The sequence below is a fragment of the Pristiophorus japonicus genome, chromosome X, assembly GCF_044704955.1.
Source record: "Pristiophorus japonicus isolate sPriJap1 chromosome X, sPriJap1.hap1, whole genome shotgun sequence".
Lineage (NCBI taxonomy): Eukaryota > Metazoa > Chordata > Chondrichthyes > Pristiophoridae > Pristiophorus > Pristiophorus japonicus.
In genome coordinates, this window is record NC_092010.1 from 4,900,289 (window position 1) to 4,914,663 (window position 14,375).

Below are 14,375 nucleotides of genomic sequence, written 5' to 3' on the forward strand. Positions count from 1 at the left end.
GATGCTGCCTGGCCTGCTGAGTGTTTCCAGCATTTTCTGTTTGTGTCCCCTCGCTCATTCTCCCTTCCACACCTTGGTCCCGTCATTCCCCCATTCTCTAACCTTGCTTGACTTGAGACTGCCCAATGCCAGGGAAAATAGACTACTTATTATATAGTTAGTATCCATTTTATGAGTTTTATACATATAAATTTTTTTTGAATATTGATGTTATTAGAAAATTTAGTTGGAGTCGCTCAAGCTGAATAATTGAGCATTTATAAAGATACAATGAGCATCATTGCACTGTTGGGGTCACTGGCAACTCCCAGCCATCTCCCCTGCTCTTTTATTCAATATTTGCTGTTTAATTTTCTTTCCCCTGTTTTAACAAAGTTGATTTTCACACTGGTTTATAACAATACTGAAAAGGTTATTGATGTACACCTTGTTCCTTGGAGGATTTCACAGACTGAATACATGAACCGTGAAACATTAGACAGTAATCTTTAAATGGACATGCCCTATTGATGATCCTCCACCACTTCTTCCACAGGAGGTGGCTCTAAATTCACAAAATTAACATCTTAAGAGCCCTGCTTTAATACTGAAATAATCATCATTTGTACTTCCAAAAGAAACTTCGAGATGTTTCAATACACTGACAATTTCTCTTTCTTCCTTCTCCAGCAGGGCAACAAGTGCACCGAGATGAGTGCCATCCTTGCCCTCATTGCAATGTTGCTTTTACTTCTGCACATTTTCTCCAGAAGCACATCAGAAGACATCCTGAATCCAGTGGGCAGATTTCAGCAGGACAATCTTCTCCAACGAGCACAAAATATCTTTTTCAACGGGAAAGTGGGCAGCGATCGTTTGCACAATCTGTCCAAAGCAGAGAATACAAAAAAATCAGGAGATCTTCACCTACACCAGCGGATCCACATCGGAGAGAGGCCGTATAAATGTACGGAGTGTGGAAAGAGTTTCACAGTGTCAGGGCGCCTCCATGGACACCAGCAGATCCACACCGGAGAGAGGCCGTTTAAATGTAGAGAACAGTAACTAATTTATAATTTTACTGAGTTTGAATTTTTGTTTCTATTTGAATGGCCTTTAATAATCACTTGATACCTCAAACATTACTCATATTTGTACTTCTTACCTTTCACTCTTTATGATAATATTTGTGTGGATTAAGATTGAATATAAGGGTACATTCCATGATTGCTCACTGCCAGTGAGGGTTGGGGATTTGGGGCGATGGTGTTGTCGTCTAATGTTTGATCCTCTCGCTCTAAAATTGTATCTTCCACTGGGATTTCAAGATGTTCCTCTGATATAAACTGCAGCAACTGCAGAATGTGTTTAATCTCCGAGAGTCTTTGTCCCACTGAGCTGTCACAGCCCCTTTATTCTGATGGTGACAGATCGCTGGGATCGACGCTGTCTTTCTGCAGTCTGGTTAGATCTGTGTTGGTAAAGTTGTCCATCACAATATATACTGTGGGCGAAATTCATGCCCATCTGAAACGGGTCGCCCCTCCTGTTTTTTTGTGTTTTCCAATGGATGCGGTGGCCCAACTTGCGAATTTCAGCTCTTTGTTGTTTTTTTCGAGCGGGGCAGAAGTCGGTCATAATGGGGTTGGAAATGGGGGCGGGAACGGAGTCTCCGTTACTGTCAGTCATCAGCATCGGGCTGGTGACGTCATCTCGCTGTGCGTCACATCTCTCCCCTTCAGTTAAAGGGGAGGGCCGCTGCGAGCTCGGCATCTTTTTAAGTTGGGTCCACTGCACCCACCAGGGAGGGTTTCGGCCTGGTCAGTGGTCTGGTACCCGAGAGCGGGTGCAAGGCTGCCTGCTGGCGGGTTGGCCGAACCTGGGGGTACAATTTTCGGACCGATCTAGCAGTCGGCCGGGGAAAAACATAAAATGGTGGCCGTGGCAGTGCGCCCTCCCCTTTAATGGTGGCCGCGCCGCAATTTGAAACACAGTGCACTGACAGAAAAAGCTGTCGAGGGCACTGACCGGGGGCCGGAAGACTTTCTCACCTGAATTTTGCATCTGGGGCGGGACATCGGTGTTGCGCCCTTTGATGACGCACTTCGGAGGCTTCGGCAGCAGCGGGGCGGAAGAAGGGGGGAGCAGGATGGATATGGTCACCGCCGGAAAAATCCCGAGGAGAATTTTGTGAGCGGCGGACAATCGACCAAAAGTCGGCGGCCATTCAACACAACCACATGGCCACCACTTTCCAGCGGGCAGAGGCCTTATCGGGAGGCTGAATTTCAGACCCACTCTGGAAACAATTTTTCAGTCGCTATATTTATTAACAATGAGAATTTGTGAACAGATGTTCAGTAAAATGCTGTTATTGGAGTTTTCAAACTTTGTGAAAGTGACGAGAAAAGATTAAGCAGAAGCTGAGTTTGAAAATTGAAAAGTTGGATGTGTTGAAACGTGTAATTTATTGAACACAGGCTCGACAGACTGAAATGTGCTTTAGTTTGTATTATTCTGTATTGTATTTAAAATGTTTCCAGGCAAACTGATTGACCTGTGTCTACATTGTCCCAGTAAAATCTGTGTTGTTGTACAGTGTTATTCGAATATTATTAAACAAGCAAATTGTGATCAGATTAATTGTCATTGAGCAGTTTATTTAATGTTAATATACTTTAGCCTCTAGCCAGTTATAGATAGCGATCGAGGGCACAAAATTGTGCTTTGTAAGTCTGAGGCGGTGTTAAAGTGATGAGACGGTTGTGCAATACAACGGCAGGAAAGGATTTACCGTCCGAATAAACTCCGAAAGATCAATACAACTTACGGGTCTCCGATGTCATGTTAACCTAAAGTGAAAGGTGAGCGATTTAGGTCGAGCATTTGATCAGTGCCTTCAGTTCACTAAATACAACCAAATACAGGCAGCAATGGGCATCAGTGGCCAAGCCCTGGGTCCCGGAGCACCCCTCCCCAATACAGACAGTGCTGAGTGAACGCAGGCTGCAAACATAAGAGCCCAGAAGTGTCGGATGTCACCGGCACAAAAGCGACGCTCTGACCCGAGCTCGGAGATACCCGAACATGACGGTGAGTTTTGGTGCCGAAGTAACGCTGAACAAAACTCAAAGTAAAAGCGAATGTTTCACTCGGTTACAACTGGTGTCACCTCACTCCGAGTAACACTATGGGCCGGGAGTTTGAGCAAATGACTATCGTCTGCTGGATTATATATAAATATATATTATAGAGTATGATGAATAATCATTAATTACTGCACTATTTCCGACAACAAAACTCCGGTCATTTTCATCAATTGTCTCAAAGTAATCGTGCAATAAAAGTAGTGAGAGAAAGGGCACTATGCAAATGATTGGAAGCACACAACTTGCATTTGTATAGTGCCTTTAATGTAGTAAAACATCCCGTGGGGCAAAATGATAGAAGAGCTTCCCTCCCCCTTCAGACCAGCAGAAAAGACTTGTGTCTTGTTGGATGCTGGAGTTCAGAGTCGACCGTTTTCCTCGTCCTGATAATTAAAAATAACATGATTGGGATTTTTTGGGACTGAGCAGCTGAACCTTCCCCATCTCAAGTTGTAAACAATCCATTGATGCAGCATTTTCTCTCTGGTTTCCATTTCAAATCTCCCAGCACCTTCCCTCCGATTTGTTCTTCTCAGACATGGTCTTGTCCTCTTCAGTACCTTCCCTGTCACTCTTAGTTTGCCTCCCTTCCTGAGCTTGGCCACCTTATTCACTCAACTCTGCCCCAATGTTTGTGCCCTTGTGGAGCCCTGAGTCTGTTCAATGGTTGTGCCCCAGGTCTGTTATTTGTGGCTTTTGTGTGAGGTGATGGGCTACAAGTCACCCTGCCAGCTCCTGTGTCTCCTCAGGATATTTTGCTCCTTTTCTTGTCATAAATAAATTATTGACCCAATGACCAAACTCTGAAATACAATTTATGACCTGAATATCCCTCACACGGTTGACAATCCGTCCGTGCAGCCGCACACCACCTTCCCCCTCCTGCAGCCTCCCACTTTCTGCCCGTTGCCCGGCGATGCTGCCTCTATTTCATAGTTTAGACATTGGGTCAATAATTTATTTCTGACAAGAAAAAAAAAATATCCTGAGGAGAGACAGGAGCTGGCAGGGTTACTTTTAGTCACACACTCGGGTCGTCTTACTCTCAGGGAAAGTCACAACAAAACAGCGTTTCACATATTAGTGCAGCCAAACTAAACACTGCTGCTGAGAGCAAAGGATTTCACTCACATTGCGCTTCACTTTAGTCCGGCACCTCACACAAAAGCCACAAATAACAGACCTGGGACACAACCATTGAACAGACTCAGGGCTCGACAAGGGCACAAACATTGGGGGCAAAGTTGAGTGAATAAGGTGGCCAAGCTCAGGAAGGGAGAGCAAACTAAGAGTGACAGGGAAGGTACTGAAGAGGACAAGGCCATGTCTGAGAAGAACAAATCGGAGGTAACTGTTCACAACCCAGGTGTTATATTTGACCCTGAAATGAGTTTCCGGCCACATATCCGCAGTATAACTGAAACCGCCTATTTCCACCTCCGTAACATCGCCCGTCTCCACCCTGCCTCAGCTCATCTGCTGCTGAAACCCTCATCCCTGCCTTTGTTACCTCCAGACTTGACTATTCCCACTCACTCCTGGCTGACCTCCCACATTCTACCCGACAGAAACTGGAGGTGATCTAAAACTCGGCAGCCCGTGTCCTAACTCGCACCAAGTCCCACTCATCCATCACCCCTGTGCTCGCCGACCTGCATTGGCTCCCGGTTAAGCAACGCCTTGATTTCAAAATTCTCATCCTTGTTTACAAATCCCTCCATGGCCCTCGCCCCACCCGATCTCTGTAATCTCCAGCCCCACAACACCCCCCCCCCGAGATGTCTGCACTCCTCTAACTCTGCCCTCCTGAGCATCCCTGATTATAATCGCTCAACCATCGGTGGCCGTGCCTTCGGCTGCCTGGGCCCCAAGCTCTGGAACTCGCTCCCTCAACCTCTCCGCCTCTCTACCTCTCTTTCCTCCTTTGAGACACTCCTTAAAACCTACCTCTTTGACCATCTGCTGTAATTTCTTCTTCTGTGGCTCGGTGTCAAATTTATCTCTTGTCTTGGATCACTGCTGTGACGTGCCTTGGGACGTTGTGTTACGTTAAAGGTGCTATATAAATAAATGTTGTTGTTGAAAGATGGAGGGAGATTTGAAATGGAAACCAGAAAGAAAATGCTGCATCAATGGATTGTTTGCAACTTGAGATGGGGAAGGTTCAGCTGCTCAGTCCCAGAAGATCCCAATCACATTAATACTGTCAGTAGGGAGAGGGTGAGTTCCCCAGTGTTTAGATTGGATCATTAACATTAATATTGGTCCATCAAACTTATCCTCCAGTAGAAACTTAAGATTCCCTTTCACAATACCTAACTGTTCAAATTAATTAATTATTTTTTTTTGCCTCTGTCACCCTCCCCAGGCGACCATTTCAGGAACGGATCATTCTTTCTGTGACCTCCCAAAAGATGAGGAGTGATCTGATCGAGATGTTCAAAAAGAAGCCCAGCACCATCTTCTCAAGGCAACTATGGATGGGCATTAAAGATGGTCTTGTCAGCATTGTTCATATCCTGAGTAAAAATTAAAGAGGGAATTGACTAAAAAAGATTTCTAAAACTCATGTTTATCATTGGGGAATATGTAATCAATGGCATCCATTTTAAATTTCAACTAAGCTGTTGTAAAGGTAATCCAGGAAATAATTCTTAATGCAACATGTTGTGGGAATGTGAAATGCACTCCCACAGGAGACCATTGGTGCAGATTTAATTCAGGTATTTAAAAGGGGAAAGATATTGGGTTGTATGGCTATTAAGTGAATGGAGAAAGTGAGGACAACAAGTTTAAAGGATTAAATCTACTACAATTAACAACATGGTAAAGCTTGCTGAATGGTCTTTTACTGTGTTACTTGAAGTTACCAGACTGATCTCGACTATGACGTTGGGGTGAGTGTGGATAATGTCACACTGAGGGGGAGGGATTAGAGGCATTCACTATGGGTGTCCTGGAACAACTGGCTCAAAAACAGCAGTGCCAGAAAACCTGCTGCAAGTTGTTTGACTACAATTAGCTGGGGAATGTTGCATGTGAGCAGAAAAAAGGTGAGGAAACATAGAAAATAGGTGCAGGAGTCGGCCATTCGGCCCTTCGAGCCTGCACCGCCATTCAATGAGTTCATGGCTGAACATGCAACTTCAGTACCTCATTCCTGCTTTCTCGCCATACCCCTTGATCCCCCTAGTAGTAAGGACTACAGTAGTAAGGAAGAATAATTCGGAAATGGAGTGGTGTGTGGGAGCATTTTAGCCATTTTGTTTTGCCTTCTCAGACACCCTCTGGAGCATGGTAGCACCAACACTGATTGTAGAAGGTCTTGAGACAACTTTCTTTCAAGACCATTCAACATCACGTTGCCATGATATTGATGGCCCCCAATAAAGGCTGGCTGTGCCGGCCCATTCAAGTGGTGTGGAGGGTATTCTTTTAAAGATTGGGTGATCTGACAGCGGAGCTAATCTTACATTTGTAGAGCCTTAGTTTGTGAAGATTACAGATTTAATGCCGAGATGAATCAGAAATTTCACTTATTATGTCTGCAGTATCTTGAAAAGTTTAAAGACATTGCTGTATATCTTTCCAACGATGATTGGGCAGAGCTCAGTGAGTGGGTAGACATCCGATATAAGAATGTGCAGCAGAACTTTGAAATCATGATTGCAATAGGTTTGTACAAAATCAATTATTTTTTTGTTTTCAACATTTCTCCCTTCCTCTCCTGAACATTCTCATTCACATTGGCAAACAATTCTTCCAATATTACACCCCAGTGGATATTCTGTGCTGTGGTGTAGACATTTTGCCTGGGATGTTCCATCTCACTGCGGCTGGCACACATGAGGAATGTATACCAGGAAATGCAACACCTCCAACCTGTGATTCACTGAACGTTCATTTAATTGCCTTGAATAAAATCCTGTCTGTGTGTTGGTCGGCTTGTGATGTGGGAACAGCACAGCTGATCTGGATCTCCGCTGACTATCAGAACACCTCCTATTGTACCTGCATGTCTTTTCCTACGCCCTTTGTGCAAAAACAATAAATGATTATCATTAAATCCTAAATGAAGAATAAAAACAGGAAATGTTGGAACAAGTGAGGAAATCTCTACATCCCAGATACCATCAAGGACCCTCCTTTCCCTCGGTACTGAGAGTGACCGTCAGCTGTCACAATGTAAATCTCCTTCCTTTCATTCTCCAGTGGGTCCAATGGGGATCAGTGGCATGCTCGTAAAGGCAAACCTGGGAAAACAGGGCTCTTAGAGAGCATGGGACTGAGTGACGTGCTCCCAGCACCCCAGTGTAACATTAAAGGTTCCTTTTCATCCCATCAGTCTGGGCTGGATTTAAATCCAGATGCCATTGACGAAAGAAAAGCCTCTGTGCTGCTCTTAAAACAACAACAATTTGTATTGATATAGTGCCTTTAACGTAGTACAACATCCTTAGGCATTTCACAGAAGTATTATAAAACAAAAAAATTGACACCGAGACACATAGAGACATTAGGGCAGGTGACCAAAAGCTTGGTCAACGAGGTAGGTTTTAAAGAGCGTCTTAAAGGAGGAAAGAGAGGTCCATCAGAACAAAAGAAGATAATAAATAAGAGCAGGAGTAGGCTATCTGGCCCCTCGAACCCGTTCCGCCATTCAATAAGATCATGGCTGATCTGATCTTGGCCTCAACTCCACTTCCCCACTCTCTCCCCATAACCTTTGACTCACTTATCGTTCAAAAATCTATCTATATCCACCTTAAACATATTCAATGACCCAACCTCCACAGCTCTCTGGGGTAGATATTTCCAAAGGTATTCTATCCTCTGAGAGAAGAAATTCTTCCTCGTTTCCGTTTTAAATGGCCGACCCCTTATTCTGCGACTATGCTCCCTAGTTCGAGATTCCCCATGACAGGAAACATCCTCTCTGCATCTACCCTGTCAAGCCCCCTCAGAATGTTATAAAAGGAAAATACTGTGGATGCTGGAATCTGAAATAAAAACAGATAGGGCTAGATTTTCCATTATGTTTGCATGCATACCGCCCACTTAACATCCATTTTAATGCTGCAATGAGGTGCAAAGCCCATATATTGTCCATTTAGCCGCAAAATGGAAAGTGACGCTCATTTCTCGGTCACTTATCGCCGAGTGTTACTTTCGGCATGTACGTAATGCCGATAAAAAATAACACCGTCCGCCCACTTTTTTGGGTGGAAAAATCAGAATGGGCGACACCAACGACCTACTTTCGGCACATAATTAATGCCAAGATTTAATAATACCGCCCAGCCACTGTTTTTTGTCGTAAATATCACATTTGTCGAAACTAATGCTCAGAAAATCGGCCATCCTGACACATCTCGTCGACAATATCTCTTTCCAAAAAAAACTGTGTGAATAAGTTGAACTGACCGGAACTACTCTCAGCGATATGGACAACATTTTCTAAATCACAGATCGAATCATTTAAAAGGCTGCTCTGCTTCAACTTCGGGGGAGATTGGATGTACTCTGGAGTCTTTTGAGGTGATGTGAACATCTGAACAAACATCTTACTGTGGACAATTGGAATTTATTTTTGGTGCCTTAGTTGGGACATTTATTGTTTGTGAACAATCGGTGTAATAGTGATAGCTATTGGAATGGGGCCTGTCATTTCTCAGCCTCTCGATGACCACACACATGATCCAGACTGGAGATGGCAGAAGGTACATTCGACAGCATTATGTGCCCAATGTAAGACGTGCCAGACTGATGAGGACCAGACATTACACCTCCCGCATGTACAGGGAGAACCAGTCTTACCTCAACTTGTCCGACACCACCTGCCTTAGGAGACTACACTTCCACAAGGAGGTTATCAGTGAGATATGTCAGCTGATCAGGGGAGATCTGCAGCCTGCCAGCATCATCAGGACTGTACTGTCCGTCGAGGTCAAGGTCACCGCGGCACTTCTGTTCTACGCGTCGGGTTCCTTTCAGGCCTCAGCTGGTGCCATTTGCACTATATCTCAGCATGCCACACATTGCTGCATTAGACAGGTCACTGAAGCCCTTTGCACACACAGGATGGACTTTCTCAGCTTTCCTTTGACCAGGGAAGCTCAGACTGAGATGGCTTTAGGATTCTACCAAATTGCTAACTTCCCCAAGGTGCAGGGAGCATTAGACTGTACGTACATCACGATGCGTGCACTTTTTCAGGATGCAGAGGTTTTTAGGAACTGCAAAGGATTCCACTCCCTGAATGTGCAACTCGTTGTCGACCACCAGCAAATTATTATGGCAGTGAATGCTAAATTTCCGGGCAGCATCCATGATGCTCACATCCTGCATGAGAGCGCTGTATCTGACATGTTTACCAGTCAGCCACAAAGGTCAATGCTGGGTGCTTGCTGACAAAGGATATGGCCTCACCACTTGGCTGATGACACCCCTGCGTAACACCCACACTGAAGCCGAGAAGCGATACAACAAGAGCCACAGATCCACTCGCAATATCATCGAGAAAACCATTGGAGTGCTTAAGCAGCGATTTATATAACTGGACAACTCAGGAGGCGAGCTCCAATACCACCCTGACCAGGTAGCTCAATTCGTGGTGTTGTGCTCCATGCTACACAACTTGGCTATCAGGAGGGGACAAGAATTGTCAGAAGGGTCTGACAGTCCACCTCAGGAGAGAGAGGAAGAGGAGGACGAGGAGATGAACGCTGACTTCAGGCTGACAATGAAACCATGCCCCCGCCCCCCTCTAGATCGCAGGAAAGGGCCTGTGGTGGCTACATAGCTGCAAGACTCTTACGTCAGCAGCTCACAAATGAGTACTTTGCTTGAAAGAATGTTGGTGGTATTTACCAAGCTGCAACACCGCTGGGTGTGCAGGTCATACATCAATGGTGTGCATCACCTTGGTGACAGTTAAAGTTTAAGTTGATTCAAGTTAGGTATAATTATACCCTTTCATGTTAAGGAATCACCAGTGTGTAATAGTGCAGCTATCTGAGACAATGCGCAACAAGGTTATGTTAAATAAAAAACATTTAATCCGACCATTTGTCTGAAATCATAAGTATATCCGTAAAAACCAACCCCACCCCACCCCACAACAAATTTATCACATTTACACCATTACAATAGTTTCCATTTCCCGCAAAACAGAACACAAATGCAAACCCTTGCCCCGACCCTCCCACCAAAATAGCAGCAGCCACCTAAAAATATGCCCCAGACAACACCTGCGGCCGTGCACCTCACTTCCCTTCTCCCCTCCTGCTTCCCCACCCCACCTCTAGCCCTTCCCCTCCTGACTCCAGCCGCCTGGCCGAGGAGCTCCTCAGGCAATGCTTCAATTGGGGGGGATAACGGAAGAACCGCTGCTTGGATGGATACAGGAGAGGACGGTCCCGATGTCGGAATGTGCTCTGAGCCACAATCAAGATCGTCCTCCTGGCTCTCGTGTCATTGGCAATGTGGGTACGGCACCTTGGGGTGCAGTGCCACGCTCTGGTACCACGGAGAACCCTCTGCCACCACTGTTCCTGGCTAACAGCTCCAGGGTCTCCTCCACTCCTTCCATGTTATATATTATTTGTTGGACAAAAACTCTGTGCCAACTACATTCTTGTTGCTTAATAGGCTTTTTGCTGCTGGTGAATCTCCCTCCTGTCTCCCACAACAGCCAAACAAGCACACACCACACCCACACACGCTTTCAGTCCCTCTCTGCTCCCTCTCTTTCTGTCTCCTCTTCTGCACATGTTATGATGACCCCCTGACTTCCTGAATCGTGGGAAACGGCAACACTTTACGGCAGAAGATCAGAGAAATTTAACGCTAACGCCCATTTCAGATCGCTCTCGGTAACACTCATTTTTTAAAATGGAAACTAGGGGGTTTGAAAATTGGCGATCTGAAAACCCATATTTACCGCCCACACCGGAAATAACGCCCATTTTTGGGCGATCTGCATTAAAAGTGGGAAATCTAGCCCTCAATGCTGAAAATCTCAGTGGGTCAGGCTGCAGCTGTGGAGAGAAAAACAGAGTTAATGTTAACGAGAGGTGATCGTATCGAAACGTATAAGATCATGAGGGGGCTTGACAAGGTGGATGCAGAGACGATGTTTCCACTGATGGGGGAGACTAGAACTCGGGGGCACAATCTTAGAATAAGGGGCCGCCCATTTAAAACAGAGATGAGGAGAAATTTCTTCTCTCAGAGGGTTGTAAATCTGTAGAATTCGCTGCCTCAGAGAGCTGTGGAAGCTGGGATATTGAATCAATTTAAGACAGAAATAGACAGTTTTTTTAAACGATAAGGGGATAAAGGGTTATGGGGAGCGGGCAGGGAAGTCGAGCTGAGTCCATGATCAGATCAGCCATGATCGTATTGAATGGTGGAGCAGGCTCGAGAGGCCATATGACCTACTCCTGTTCCTATTTCTTATGTTCTTATGTTCAGGCCGATGACCTTTCATCAGAACTGAATCTCCTCAGAATCTTACACATTTCAATAAGATCACATTTCAGTCTTCTAAACTCCAATGAGTATATGACAACCCCTTTATCTCTGGAATCAACCTTGTGACCTTCTCTGAACTGCCTTCAATTCAAGTGTATCCCTCCTAAAATAAGGAGACCAATACTGTATGCAGTACTCCAGCTGTGGTCTCACCAACACCCTGTCCAATTGTAGCAGGACTTCCTTACTCTTATACTCCATGCCCCTTGCAATAAAGACCAACATTCCATTTGCTTTCCTAATTAATTGCTGTACCTGCATGATAACATTTTGAGTTTCATGTACAAGAACCCCCCCAGACCCCTCCACCACCGTATTTTGCAATCTCTCCCCATTTAAATAATCATTTACTTTTTTATTTTTTCTAGCAAAATGGATGACCTCACATTTTCCCACATTATACTCCATCTGTCAAATTTTTGCCCACTCACTGTGCCTATCTATATCCCTTTGCATATTGTTTGGATCTTACAACTTCTGTCAGGCAGAGTCAGCATGGATTTATGAAGGGGAAGTCATGTTTGACAAATTTGCTGGAGTTCTTTGAGGATGTAACAAACAGGATGGATAAAGGGGAACCAGTGGATGTGGTGTATTTGGACTTCCAGAAGGCATTTGACAAGGTGCCACATAAAAGGTTACTGCACAAGATAAAAGTTCACGAAGTTGGGGGTAATATATTAGCATGGATAGAGGATTGGCCAACTAACAGACAACAGAGAGTCGGGATAAATGGTTCATTCTCTGGGTGGCAACCAGTAACTCGTGGGGTGCCGCAGGGATCAGTGCTGGGACCCCAACTATTTACAATCTATATTAACGAGTTGGAAGAAGGGACCGAGTGTAACGTAGCCAAGTTTGCTGATGATACAAAGATGGGAGGAAAAGCAATGTGTGAGGAGGACACAAAAAATCTGCAAAAGGACATAGACAAGTTAAGTGAATGGGAAAAAATTGGCAGATGGAGGATAATGTTGGAAAGTGTGAGGTCATGCACTTTGGCAGAAAAAAAATCAAAGAGCAAGTTATTATTTAAATGGAGAAAGATTGCAAAGTGCCGCAGTACAGCGGACCTGGGGGTACTTGTGCATAAAACACAAAAGGATAGTATGCAGGTATAGCAAGTGATCAGGGAGGTATCAGGTGAAGAGTATCTTGGCCTTTATTGCAAAGGAGATGGAGTATAAAAGCAAGGACTACAGTTATATAAGGTATTGGTGAGGCCACACCTGGAATATTGCGTGCAGTTTTGGTTACCATATTTAAGAAAGGATATACTTGCTTTGGAGGCAGTTCAGAGAAGGTTCACTAGGTTGATTCAGGGAATGAGGGGGTTGACTTATGAAGAAAGGTTGAGCAGGTTGGGTCTCTACTCATTGGAATTCAGAAGAATGAGAGGTGATCTTATCGAAATGTATAAGATTATGAGGGGGCTTGACAAGTTGGATGTAGAGAGAATGTTTCCACTGATGGGGGAGACTAGAACTAGAAGGCACAATCTTAGAATAAGGGGCCACCCATTTAAAACAGAGATGAGGCAAAATTTCCTCTCTGAGGGTTGTAAATCTGTGGAATTCGCTGCCTCAGAGAGCTGTGGAAGCTGGGACATTGAATAAATTTAAGACAGAAATAGACAGTTTCTTAAAAAATAAGGGGATAAGGGGTTATGGGGAGCGGGCAGGGAAGTTGGGCTGAGTCCATGATCAGATCAGCCATGATCTTATTGAATGGTGGATCAGGCTCGAGGGGCCTTATGGCCTACTCCTGTTCCTATTTCTTATGTTCTTATTAACTTGCTTTCCCACCCACCTTTGTATAATCAGAAAATTTGGCTACATTACACTTGGTCCCTTTATCCAAGTCATTAATATAGATTGTAAATAGTTGAGGACCCAGCACTGATCCCTGTGGCACTCCATTAGTTATCGATTGCCAACCTAAAAATGACCCATTTATCCCAACTCTCTGTTTTCTGTTCATTAGCCAATCCTCTATTCATGCTAATTTATTAGCCTCAACCGGGTGAGCTCTTATCTTGTGCAGTAACCTTTTATGTGGCACCTTATCGAATGCCTTCTGGAAATTGAAGTCCGCAACATCTACTGGTTCCCCTTTATCCACCCTGATAATAACATCCTCAAAGAACTCCAGTAAATTTGTCAAACATGATTTCCCTTTCATAAAACTGTGTTGACTCTGCTTGACTGCATTATGATTTTCTAAATGTCCTACTTCTACTTCCTTAATAATGGTCTCTAGTATTTTCCCAATGACAGATGTTAGGTGAACTAGTTCATGATTTCCTGCTTTCTGTCTCCCTCCTTTCTTAAATAGGGGCATTACATTTGTGGTTTCCAATCTGCTGGGACCTCTCCAGAATCCAGGGAATTTTGCTCGATTACAACCAAGGTAGAGACACAGAGCGGTTTAGGCAGTGAATTCCAGAGCTTAGGGCCTAGCTAACAGAAGGCACGGCCACCAATGGTCGAGCCATTATAATTAGGGATGCTCAAGAGGGCAGAATTAGAAGAGCGCAGATATCTCGGGGTGGGGGGAGGGCTTGTGGGGCTGGAGGAGATTACAGAGATAGGGAGGGGCGAGACCATGGAGGGATTTGACAATAAGAATGAGAATTTTGAAATTGAGACATTGATAAACCCGGAGTCAATGTAGGTGCTGGCTGAACGGATCTTGATGCGTGTTAGGACAAGA

General features: G+C 44.7%; 2 long non-coding RNA genes across 3 annotated transcripts in view; one reads left to right on the forward strand and one right to left on the reverse strand.

The window, feature by feature from the left end:
• Positions 1-14,375, reverse strand: part of LOC139240829 (uncharacterized) — a 163,507-nt gene that overhangs the window by 16,774 nt on the left and 132,358 nt on the right. The window contains exon 5 of one of the 2 annotated variants that reach the window (XR_011588743.1): positions 237-864. The exons of the other annotated variant lie outside the window; for it this stretch is intronic. This is a non-coding gene — a long non-coding RNA (uncharacterized lncRNA). Of the gene's footprint in view, positions 1-236; positions 865-14,375 lie in introns of those variants that run through there. 2 annotated transcript variants of the gene reach the window in all.
• LOC139240831 (uncharacterized) lies at positions 2,844-5,684 on the forward strand. The gene is made up of 2 exons (XR_011588745.1): positions 2,844-3,072; positions 5,497-5,684. It is a non-coding gene; the product is annotated as an uncharacterized lncRNA (long non-coding RNA).